We start from the raw sequence: 13,707 nt of genomic DNA, 5'->3' as shown, positions 1-13,707 counted from the left end.
GGGTCGGGAAGATCCCCTGGAGAAGGAAATGGCAACCCACTCCAGTCCTCTTGCCTGGAGAGTCCCATGGATGGAGGAGCCTGGTGGGCTACAGTCCATGGGGTTGCAAAGAGTGGGACAAGATTGGACGACTTCACTTTCACTTTCATAGTTGATTTACATATTCATATTAATTTCATGTGTACAGCATGATATATTGGTACTTTTATATGTTGTACTCTGTTAAAAATTATCACAATTAATAGTCATAATTACTATACAATATATTCTTGTTGCTTCTCTGTTTTATCTAGTGGTTTGTATTTCTTAGTCCCATGCATGTAATTTCCCCACCCCCTTCCCTCTCAGCTAGTGCCTCCCCTGACAGTTCCCAAGTAGACACCAGGTGACCAGGGAGCCACTGATGTAGCCCACAAAAGCCAAACTTCAGGGAGGGGTCCAGAGAAAGTTGCAGAAGGATGGAGTGAGGATCTGAAGGAGCCGATGCGGAAGATCCAGCAGGGTTTGCTTACTAGTAAACAACTTTTGAAACTGGGGACTTTCCCAAATACTTCTGTTATATCTGAAATATCTAATAATGCATATGCAATGATTATTTTAATGTTGAGGGTTTTTCTTTTCTTTTTTGGTGGTGGTGGTAGGATAATGGATTTTCCCTTTGATTTGTTTTTCTATGTTAAAATGACTTCATAAAGTTCTTTAATATGTAAAAAACAGCAAACATTATCAATGGTAGAAAACTGAAAACATTTCTTCTAAGATCAGGAACAAGAGAAGACAATTACAATTAATAGCCACTTTCCCCACTGTTATTCAACAAAGTTTTGGAAGTCTACCCATGGAAATCAAAGAAGAAAAAGAAGTAAAAGAAATCTACATTGGAAAAGAAGAAGTAAAACTCTCACTCTTTGCAGATGATATACTGTACATAGAAAACCCTAAAGACACCATCAGAAAATTACTAGCACTAATCAATAAATTTAGTAAAGTCACAGGGTGCAAAATCAATACACAAAAATCCCTTGCATTCCTATACACTAATAACAAAAAATCAGAAAGAAAAATTAAGGAAAAAATCCCACTCACCATCACAACTAAAAGAATAAAATATGTCAGAATAAACCTACCCAAGGAGACAAAAGACCTGTATGCAGAAAACTACAAGATACCGATGAAAGACGACACAAAGCAGATGAAGAGATGTATCATGTTCTTGGATTGGAAGAGTCAATATTGTGAGAGTTAATATACTATCTAAAGCAGTCTATAGAGTCAATGCAATCTGATCAAATTACCATTGACATTTTTCACAGAACTAGAACAAAAAAATTCACAAGTTTATGGAAACACCAAAGACCTCAAATAGCCAAAGTAATCTCAAGAAAGAAAAACAGAACTGGAGAATCAACCTTCCTACCTTCATAACATACTACAGAGCCAGAGTAATCAAAACAGTCTGGTACTGGCACAAAAAGAGAAATATAGACCAATGGATCCAGATAGGAAGCCCAGAAATAAACTGACGCTCCTATGGGCAACTTATCTTTGACAAAAGAGGCAAGAATATACTATACAGTGTAGAAAAGACAGTTTCTTCAATAAGTGGTGCTGGGAAAACTGGACAGCTACATGTAAAAATGAAATTAGAACACTTCCTAACACTATACACAAAAATAAACTTAAAGACCTAAATGTAAGGTCAGAAACTATAAACTCGGAAAATGTAGGCAGAACACTCTGACATAAATCACAGCAAGATCCTCTTTGACCCACCACCTAGAGTAATGGAAATAAAAATAAAAATTAAAAAATGGGATTAAACTAGGGCTTCCCCCAATGGCTCAGCGGGTAAAGAACCTGCCTACAATGCAGGAGACATGGAAGAAGATGCAAGTTCGATCCCTGGGTCGGGAATATCTCTGGAGCAGGGAATTGCACCCCACTCTGGTATTCTTGCCTGGAAAGTCCCATGGAGAGGAGCCTGGAGGGCTCCAGACCAGGCTACAGTCCATGGGGTTACAAAGAGTCAGGCATGACTGAGCAGCTAAGCATGCAAAAGCTTTTGCACAGCAAAGAAAACTATAAACAAAATGAAAAGACAACCCTCAGAATGGGAGAAAATATTGCAAATAAGACAACTGACAAAAGACTAATCTTCAAAATACACAAGCAACTCATACAACTCACTCTGGGAGAAATAGACAACCCAACTGAAAAATGGGCAGAAGACCTAAACAGACATTCCTCCAAAGAAGACATACAGGTGGCTGATAAACCCATGAAAAAAGTACTCAACATAGCTCATTATTAGAGATATGCACATCAAAACTACAGTAAGGTATCACCTCACACCAGTCAGAATGGCCATTATCAAAATCTACAAACAATAATTGCTAGAGAGCATGTGGAGAAAAGGAAGAACTCTTGCACAGTTGGTGGGAACATAAATTGATATAGCCACTATGGAGAACAGTATAGAGATTTCTTAAAAAATGGAATAAAACAACCTGGTGGGTGCATGCATGCTAAGTCACTTCAGTTGTGTCTGACTCTCTGTGATCCTATGAACTGTAGCCCACCAGGTCCCTCTGTCCTTGGAATTCACCAGGCAAGAACACTGAAATGGGTTGCTATGTCCTCCTCCAGGGTATCTTCCAGACCCAGGGATTGAAACTGCATCTATGTCTCCTGTGTTGGCAGGCAGGCAGGTTCTTTACCACTGACTCATCAGTCCAACTACTGGAAAACCATAATTGAAAAAGACACATATATCCCAATTTCATTGTAGCACTATTTACAATAGTCAGGACACAGAAGCAACTGAACTGTTTGCGACAGGTATATGGATGAAGTTGTGGTACATATATACACTGAAATATTACTCAGCCATAAAAAGGAACACATTTGTGTCAGTCCTAGTGAGCTGGATGGACCTAGGGCCAATTATACAGAGTGAAGTAAGTCAGAAAGGGAGAAACAAATATTGTATGTGTGCTGTGCTTAGTTGCTCGGTCTTGTCCAACTGTTTGTGTCCCCGTAGACTGTAGTCCACCAGGATCCTCTGTCCATGGGGATTCTCCAGGCAACAATACTGGAGTGGGTAGCATATCCCTTCTCCAGGGGAACTTTCTGACCCAGGAATCAAACAGGGGTCTCCTGCGTTGCAGGCAGATTCTTTACCAGCTGAGCTACCAGGGTTAACACACACACACACACACACACACACACATATATATGGAATCTAGAAAAACAGTACTGATGAACCTATTTACAGGGAAGGAATGGAGACACTGATGTAGAGAAAAAAACTTATGAACAAAAAGGGGAAAAGAGAGATTGGGACTAATTTAGAGAATAGGATTGACATATATACCCTATCATGTATAAAATGGGTAGATGGTGAGAAGCTGTTACATAGCACTATATGAACACTGCCCAGACTGGCACTCTGTGACAACCTGGATGGGTGGGATGATGGAGAGAGGGAGGCTCAAGAGGGAGATTAAATATATAATTATTATTGATTTGCAATACTGTACCTGGAAGCACATGGTAAAGCGACAATGCTCTAGCCATTCTTTTGTTTTAGGAACTGGGCATAGACTCCAAGAGATGATAAAGAAAGTAAATATCAGAACACACATTCCTCTGCCTTGGGGATTAAGAAGAATACTTATTTTAAAATTGTAAACTGAGTAATATATTGTGTCTCAAAAGATCTGTAACACAGAATGGAAAAAAACCTATTAATTTCTACTGTCAGTGGGCTCATTTAACTTGAAATCACGAGGGAGAGAATTATTTTCTGCTTCTAATCAATTTTCCCAGAACTACAGGGTATGAAATGAATTCTACTTGAGTCAACTGATTGTTTTGGAGCTCATTAAGGTGGATATGAACAGTATGAAAAGGTAAAAAGATAAGACACTGAAAGATGAACCCCCCAGGTTGGTAGGTGCCCAATATGCTACTGGAGATCAGTGGAGAAATAACTCCAGAAGAATGAAGGGACAGAGCCAAAGCAAAAAACAACACCCAGCTGTGGATGTGACTGGTGATAGAATCAAGATCTGATGCTGTAAAGAGCAATATTGCATAGGAACCTGGAATGTCAGGTCCATGAATCAAGGCAAATTGGAAGTGGTCAAACAGGAGATGGCAAGTGTGAACCTCAACATTCTAGGAATCAGCAAACTAAAATGGACTAGAATGGGTGAATTTAACTCAGATGACCATTACACCTACTACTGCTGGCAGGAATCCCTTAGAAAAAATGGAGTAGCCATCATAGTCAACAAAAGAATCCAAAATGCAGTACTTGGATGAAATCTCAAAAATTACAGAATGACCTCTGTTCGTTTCCAAGGCAAACCATTCAATGTCACAGTAATCCAAGTCTATGCTCCAACCAGTAATGCTGAAGAAGCTGATGTTGAACGGTTCTATGAAGACCTATAAGACCTTTGAGAACTAACACCCAAAAAAGATGTCCTTTTCATTTTATGGGCCTGGAATGCAAAAGTGGGAAGTCAAGAAACACCTGGAGTAACAGGCAAATTTGGCCTTAGAGTACAGAATGGAGCAGGGCAAAGGCTAACAGAGTTTTGTCAAGAGAACGAACTGGTCATAGCAAACACCCTCTTCCAACAACACAAGAGAAGACTCTACACATGGACATCACCAGATGGTCAACACTGAAATCAGATTGATTATTTTCTTTGTAGCCAAAGGGAGAAGCTCTATACAGTCAGCAAAAACAAGACCAGGAGCTGACTGCGGCTCAGATCATGATCTCCTTATTGCCAAATTTAGACTTATTAAAGAAAGTAGGGAAAACCACTAGACCATTTAGGTATAACCTAAATCGAATCCCTTATGATTATACAGTGGAAGTGAGAAATAGATTTAAGGGACTAGATCTTAGAGTGCCTGATGAACTATGGATGGAGGTTTGTGAAATTGTAAGGACACAGGGAGCAAGACCATGCCCAAGACAAAGAAATGCAAAAAACAAAAATGGCTATCTGAGGAAGCCTTACAAATAGCTGTGAAAAGAAAAGAAGTGAAAAGCAAAGGAGAAAAGGACAGACATACCCATTTGAATGTAGAGTTCCAAAGAATAGCAAGGAGAGATAAGAAAGCCTTCCTCAGTGATCAGTGCAAAGAAATGGAGGAAAATAATAGAATGGTAAAGACTAGAGATCTCTTCAAGGAAATTAGAGATACCAAGGGAATATTTCATGCAAAGATGGGCTCAATAAAGGACAGAAATGGTATGGACCTATCACAAGCAGAAGATATTAAGAAGAGGTGGCAAGAATACACAAGAACTGTACAAAAAAGATCTTCATGACTCAGAAAAATAAGATGGTGTGATCACTCACCTAGAGCCAGACATCCTGGAATGTGAAGTCAAGTGGGCCTTAGGAAGCATCACTATGAATAAAGCTAGTAGAGGTGATGGAATTCCAGTTGAGCTATTTCAAATTCTGAAAGATGATGCTGTGAAAATGCTGCACTCAATATGCCAGAAAATTTGGAAAACTCAGCAGTGGCCACAGGACTGGAAAAGGTCAGTTTTCATTCCACTTCCAAAGAAAGGCAATGCCAAAGAATGTTCAAACTACCACACAATTGCACTCATCTCACACGCTAGTAAAGTAATGCTCAAAATTCTCCAAGCCAAGCTTCAGCAATACGTGAACTGTGAACATCCAGATGTTCAAGCTGAATTTAGAAAAGGCAGAGCAACCAGAGATCAAATGGCCAACATCCGATGGATCTTCGAAAAACCAGGAGTTCCAGAAAAACATCTATTTTTGCTTTATTGACTATCCCAAAGCCTTTGACTCTGTGGATCACAATAAACTGTGGAAAATTCTGAAAGAGATGGGAATACCAGACCACCTGACCTGCCTCTTGAGACACCTGTATGCAGGTCAGGAAGCAACAGTTAAAACTGGACATAGAACAACAGACTGGTTCCAAATAAGAAAAGGAGTACGTCAAGGCTGTATATTGTCACCATGCTTATTGAACTTATATGCAGAGTACATCATGAGAAACCCTGGGCTGGAGGAAGCACAAGCTGGAATGAAGATTGCTGGGAGAAATATCAATCACATCAAATATGCAGATGACACCAACTTTATGCCAGAAAGTGAAGAAGAACTAAAGAGCTTCTGATGCAAGTGAGAGAGGAGAGTGAAAAAGTTGGCTTAAAGCTCAACATTCAGAAAATGAAGATCATGGCACCTGGTCCCATGACTTCATGGCAAATAGATGGGAAAACAGTGGCTGACTTTATTTTTTTGGGCTCCAAAATCACTGCAGATTGTGACTGTAGCCATGAAATTAAAAGACACGTGCTCCTTGGAAGGAAAGTTATGACTAACCTAGATAGCGTATTAAAAAGCAGAGACATTACTTTGCCAATAAGGTCCAGCTACTGAAGGCTATGGTTTTTCCAGTAGTCATGTATGCGTGTGAGAATTGGACACTAAAGAAAGCTGGGTGCCAAATAATTGATGCTTTTGAGCGGTGCTGTTGGCGAAGACTCTTGAGAGTCCCTTGGACTGCAAGGAAATCCAACCAGTCCATCCTAAAGCAGATCAGTCCTGGGTGTTCATTGAAAGGACTGATGCTAAAACTGAAACTGCAATACTTTGGCCACCTGATGCAAAGAGTTGACTCATTTGCAAAGACCCTGATGCTGGGAAAGATTGAGGGCAGGAGGAGAAGGTAACGACAGAGGATGAGATAGTTGGATGGCATCACCGACTCAATGACATGAGTTTGGGTAAACTCTGGGAGTTGGTGATGGACAGGGAGGCCTGGGTTGCTGCAGTGCATGTGGTTGCAAAGAGTTGGATATGACGGAGCAACTGAACTGAACTGAACTGAAGGTGTATATTGTCCTTTCAAGTGAAGAAAACCTTCTGGGAGAATTCTCATATAAAAATTATGGCCTGTTCCCTTAGCATGTCAAAGACTAATGACCACAGTGATGGATACTGTTTTCTTCCTTGTGAGAAATTTTGACTTTCTAAGGATCATAGGGTAGAAATAGTCCTATGGTTCAGTGTCTGTGAGGCATTGAGGAAAAAGAAGGTGAGGGTTGAATCACCTTTGTCTCCATTCCTTTCAAACCTCAGACTGTGTAAATTGAGGGTTCTGAGGAACACCACTTGTTTATTGTTCTTTTCAGCCCTGATCCTGAACAGAGCCTGGAGAGACTGAGGAATGATGTGTAGAAACACTGGGAGTTTACCGGTATTTTTTAAGCACAGAGACAAACAAGAGGAGTAAGGGCAGAAAGAAGAAAATGAGGAATCTGCAGGAAGAGTCATTACAAGTCTTGTATTTTGGATGCTTTGAGGAGTGTCTTTAGACAACCCTGTGGTTATAAACCAAGAGATCCAGCTCTCACTCGGGAAACATAGGGAAAGTCCATGAAGGTCCATTGTGAATCTGAGTTTCTGCCCCTGTTCCTACAGATCACAACTGTGTAGTAAATGAATATGGAAAATGCCTCCTCTGTGACTGAGTTTATCTTTATGGGATTGACAGAGAAACCTAAACTCCAGCTACCTCTGTTTTTCCTGTTTCTGCTGAACTACATGATCATTGTGGTGGACAATTTGTGCTTAATGAATCTAATTTGTCTAAATTCACATCTGCACAAACCCATGTACTTTTTTGTCTTCAATCTCTCTTTTATTGATCTTCGTTACTCACCTGTCTGTACCCCCAAAATGCTAATGAGCTTTATTTTTGAGAATATGCTATCTCCTTTACAGAATGTATGTCTCAGGTATTTTTCTTCTGCTTTTTTTGTCAGCTCTGAGTGCCATGTGTTGACAGCCATGGCCTATGATCACTATGTGGCCATCTGTAAGCCCTTGCTGTACACAATGGCCGTGTCCCCTCAGATGTGTTCTCTGCTGATGTCTGGTTTGTATGTGATGGGGTTTCCTGGAGTCATGGTCCACACAGGGTGTATGATGAGGCTGAACTTTTGTGATTCCAGTATCATCAACCATTTCATGTGTGACATCTTCCCGCTCCTCCAGCTCATCTGCAGCAGCATTTATGCCAATAAGATTGTAGTTTCTGCTGTTGTGGGGACAGTTGTAACAGTATCTAACCTCATTATCTTTATTTCTTACTCTTTGATTCTTTTCAATATTCTTCATGTACCATCATCTAAAGGTTGATCCAAAGCCTTGAGCACCTGTTTTCCCATATTACAACAGTTGGTCTATTTTATGGATTTGGGCTGCTCACTAATGTCAGACCATCATCTTCTAGGTTTGTGGAAGAGGGAAACTTTTCTCACTCTTTTCCACCAATGTGGTACCCATGCTGAACCTTCTCATATAGCCTCAGGAATAAGGATGTCAGAATTGCTGTGAAGAAAATCCTGAAAAGAATTACAAACGGAACCAAACCATTTACACCACCTTTTCTTTGTCGTCTTTCTTTTTTTCCTGCTCAACTTTATCCTCTTCCTCTCGTTCTTTTTTCACATTTTCCTTTGTTCTTCCTCATGTCTTCTTGACAGGATTCATCTCTAATGTCTGATGGCTATTCTTCTCTTGCCACATGATGTAACACTGTGGGCCTATTTGACTGGAAAATCATCCTCAGCCCTAACTGATCCTATAACATTTGGAGAGTAGGGACTAATAACCTTTCCCATCTGATGATAACACTACTATTTCCCTTGTGTGTCAACTCATCCAAGGTATGCCATAGAGTAATATGCTGTTTGACCAATTTTTTTCTTTCTTGCTTTCATTACATACAGCCCTTTCCTATATCAGTGCTGTCATTACTTACCACTCCATTAACACAGAGAAGTAATGACAAAAATGTGGACATGGTAAAGATGTAAACATTTCCAAAACTTTTCTGGATTTTAGGGGCCACATAGGTAAAGAAATTGAATAATTTGTTGAACCATAATTCTTTTATTCTTGAGGGTACTTAAGAATGAATAAGCTAAACTATTCTATATACCTTTCTCAATCCACACCAATAAAAATGCCTGTTTTTAGTTTATTGGTCAATTGATATGTTGTCATAAATATAATTGAAATTGTTATCAACTTGCCTATCAGTGGATTGTAATTGTGATTAAAAGTTGCACAGTGGTATATTTGACTACAGACTATGTTATCAAACATAAGGTCAGGATTCATTGTCTAACTATGTAAGAGGGCTTCTCCTTTGCCAAAGAAAGATGAGTTTCCCACTTTTCAAAAGAAAACAAAAGTATTTGGCAGAAACATTGTCGTGTTGATATTTACTGTTTTAGTTCATAAATTTGACTCCTTCCCTCTATTAGAGGAAAATTTAAATTGATAGAAAATAATGTGTTACAGAATTTTACAAATGGTCTAAAAGATAAATCTCCTTATCTGATTTTTTTTTTTGCTGAGGAAAGAGTTCTGTGACTTGCTCAGAATCACACAGCTAAAATTGCAGAGACAGTTTTTGCAGCCACTGTTCATCTTGTGAAAAAAATGGAAGGAAAGAAAGAACTGTGAAGGGACAGATAGAACTTCTGGAGAGTTATTTCTGAATGAGCTTGAGAGTGGGAATTTTCCAGTGTGGAGTTATCTCAGAAAACTAGAAATAGAAATACCAAATGTCCAGTAATTCCACTCCTGTGTATATATCTGAAAAATAGGAAAACATTAATTCAAAAAGATATTTGTACCCCAATATTCAGTGCAGCATTATTTACAATTGCCATGATATGGGAGTATCCTAAAACTCCATCAACAGATTGAAGGGATAAGATGTGGCAGATATATACAATGGAATATTACTCATCCATCAGAAGAATGAAAAATCCCCATTTACAGCAACATCAATGGACTTGGAGGGTATTATGCTAAGTGGTTTAAGTCAGGCAAAAAAGACAAATATGATATTACTTATATGTGAAATCAGAAAACTGTAAAAAATTAGTGAATACATCAAAAGAGATATAGACTCATTGATGCAGAGAAAAAATTTATGTTTACCTGTGCGGAAAAGGAAGTGGGAAGAGACAATAAAAAGGTAGGTGACTAAGAGGTATAAACTATTATGTATAAAATAAGCTTTAAGGATATATTGTACAACACAGGAGATATAACCAGCATTTTTATAATAACTATAAATGGAATATAACCTCTAAGAATTAACTCATATAATATTGTACATAACTATACTTCAATAAAATAAGCTAAAAGAGAATTTTTGATCAGTAATTGATATTTCATTCATAAAACCTGATAGAAAAATTACATTCCACAAACAAGCACACATTTACATTAGAATTTTGATGATTTTATTTGGAAATGTTATCTGGTAGATAAAATCATCATAATTCATCTTTAAATATAAGAATATTTTCAGTTTTTAGATAATTATGTTAATATGATAAAGGTTAAAAATACCTATTTTTCTTTTTTATCATCAAACATAACAGACTTACTAGATGTTCCCTGAATATTCATTTATGGTTTAATAAATAATTAAACATTCAACTTAATATCTACCAAGGTCATGAAATATTTCCAACATAGTTAATTCAGTACTTATAGCTATATTTTCCCCCATGTGTGTTTGTTGTAAAAAATCTAGCTGAACCTTATGAGATAGATAATGTGAGTGAATTTGGTGCTGTCATTGATTTTGCTGATTGTTTATTTACTTGAAGAATTATTTGTATAAATAGACCTATTTATCCGGTCCCATCACTTCATGGGAAATAGATGGGAAAACAGTGGAAACAGTGGCAGATTTTATGTTTTTGGGCTCCAAAATCAGTGTAGATGGCGACTGCAGCCATGAAATCAAAAGACGCTTACTCCTTGGAAGAAAAGTTATGACCAACCTAGATAGCATATTCAAAAGCAGAGACATTACTTTTCCAACAAAGGTCCATCTAGTCAAGGCTATGGTTTTTCCTGTGGTCACGTATGGATGTGAGAGTTGGACTGTGAAGAAGGCTGAGTGCCGAAAAATTGATGCTTTTGAACTGTGGTGTTGGAGAAGACTCTTGAGAGTCCCTTGGACTGCAAGGAGATCCAACAAGTCCACTCTGAAGGAGATCAGCCCTGGGATTTCTTTGGAAGGAATGATGCTAAAGTTGAAACTCCAGTACTTTGGCTACCTCATGCGAAGAGTTGACTCATTGGAAAAGACCCTGATGCTGGGACGGATTGAGGGCAGGAGGAGAAGGGGACGACAGAGGATGAGATGGCTGGATGGCATCACTGACTCGATGGACGTGAGTCTGAGTGAACTCCGGGAGTTGGTGATGGACAGGGAGGCCTGGCGTGCTGTGATTCATGGGGTCGCAAAGAGTTGGACATGACTGAGCAACTGAAATGGACTGAACTGAATTGAACTGATAATTAAAAACTGTGATGACATATAGCTTTGTGAGTTCTTGCTAGTTTTCTTAATTAAATACTTGGTAGACATACTTTAAGAGTACACAAAATCATGTAAATATTGTATACAAAGTTTTTGGAAATAAGTTATTTAGATAAGACTAGATAGCTATACAGGTCTTTCATTCTAAATGTTCTCTTGCCTGTTCAATTCACCTCCCTTGATTTCTGTGCCTGAAATCTTATACCAGGCCACTCAAAATACAGTATTAACTCCTTTTGGTTTGTCCAAGACTTTTTTAATTATAATTTTCTAACTACAAACATCTTTTCATGCTGGAATTTATTTTTTAAATGCATTTTTATTGAAATATTGTTGATTTACAACATTATTTTCAGGTGTACAACATAGTGTTTCAGTGTTTTTACAGATTATACTCCATTAAAATTATTACAAGGTAACTGTATAATTCCCTGTGCTATAAAGTAACTCCTTATTGCTTATCTGCTTTATACATAGCAATTTGTATTTCTTTTTTTTTAAAAATTTTTTAAATTTTTTATTTTTAAAATATTTTAAAATCTTTAATTCTTACATGCGTTCCCAAACATGAACCCCCCTCCCACCTCCCTCCCCACAACATCTCTCTGGGTCATCCCCATGCACCAGCCCCAAGCATGTTGCACCCTACGTCAGACATGGACTGGCGATTCAATTCTTACATGACAGTATACATGTTAGAATTCCCATTCTCCCAAATCATCCCACCCTCTCCCTCTCCCTCTGAGTCCAAAAGTCCGTTATACACATCTGTGTCTTTTTTCCTGTCTTGCATACAGGGTCGTCATTGCCATCTTCCTAAATTCCATATATATGTGTTAGTATACTGTATTGGTGTTTTTCTTTCTGGCTTACTTCACTCTGTATAATTGGCTCCAGTTTCATCCATCTCATCAGAACTGATTCAAATGAATTCTTTTTAACGGCTGAGTAATACTCCATTGTGTATATGTACCACAGCTTTCTTATCCATACATCTGCTGATGGACATCTAGGTTGTTTCCATGTCCTTGCTATTATAAACAGTGCTGCGATGAACATTGGGGTACATGTGTCTCTTTCAATTCTGGTTTCCTCAGTGTGTATGCCCAGCAGTGGGATTGCTGGGTCATAAGGTAGTTCTATTTGCAATTTTTAAAGGAATCTCCACACTGTTCTCCATAGTGGCTGTACTATTTTGCATTCCCACCAACAGTGTAGGAGGGTTCCCTTTTCTCCACACCCTCTCCAGCATTTATTGCTTGCAGATTTTTGGATCACAGCCATTCTGACTGGTGTGAAGTGGTACCTCATTGTGATTTTGATTTGCATTTCTCTAATAATGAGTGATGTTGAGCATCTTTTCATGTGTTTGTTAGCCATCTGTATGTCTTCTTTGGAGAAATGTCTATTTAGTTCTTTGGCCCATTTTTTGACTGGGTCGTTTATTTTTCTGGAATTGAGCTGCAGAAGTTGCTTGTATATTTTTGAGATTAGTTGTTTGTCAGTTGCTTCATTTGCTATTATTTTCTCCCATTCAGAAGGCTGTCTTTTCACCTTGCTTAGATTTTCCTTTGTTGTGCAGAAGCTTTTAATTTTAATTAGATTCCATTTGTTTATTTTTGCTTTTATTTCCAGAATTCTGGGAGGTGGATCATAGAGGATCCTGCTGTGATTTATGTCTGAGAGTGTTTTGCCTATGTTCTCCTCTAGGAGTTTTATAGTTTCTGATCTTACATTTAGATCTTTAATCCATTTTGAGTTTATTTTTGTGTACGGTGTTAGAAAGTGATCTAGTTTCATTCTTTTACAAGTGGTTGACCAGTTTTCCCAGCACCACTTGTTAAAGAGATTGTCTTTACTCCATTGTATATTCTTGCCTCTTTTGTCAAAGATAAGGTGTCCATATGTGTGTGGATTTATCTCTGGGCTTTCTATTTTGTTCCATTGATCTATATGTCTGTCTTTGTGCCAGTACCATACTGTCTTGATGACTGTGGCTTTGTAGTAGAGCCTGAAGTCAGGCAAGTTGATTCCTCCAGTTCCATTCTTCTTTCTCAAGATTGCTTTGGCTATTCGAGGTTTTTTGTATTTCCATACAAATCTTGAAATTATTTGTTCTAGTTCTGTGAAAAATGTGGCTGGTAGCTTGACAGGGATTGCATTGAATTTGTAAATTGCTTTGGGTAGTATACTCATGTTCACTATATTGATTCTTCCGATCCATGAACATGGTATATTTCTCCATCTATTAGTGTCCTCTTTGATTTCTTT

The 13,707-nt window shown here is 38.3% G+C and overlaps 1 pseudogene; it reads left to right on the top strand.

Annotated features, from left to right (window-relative positions):
• LOC102178983 lies at positions 7,521 to 8,560 on the top strand (annotated as a pseudogene).

Source organism: Capra hircus, chromosome 29 (assembly GCF_001704415.2).
Source record: "Capra hircus breed San Clemente chromosome 29, ASM170441v1, whole genome shotgun sequence".
NCBI classification, from domain to species: Eukaryota; Metazoa; Chordata; class Mammalia; order Artiodactyla; family Bovidae; genus Capra; species Capra hircus.
Note: the sequence above shows the minus strand (reverse complement) of the source record. Positions and strands in the feature narration are given on the sequence as shown.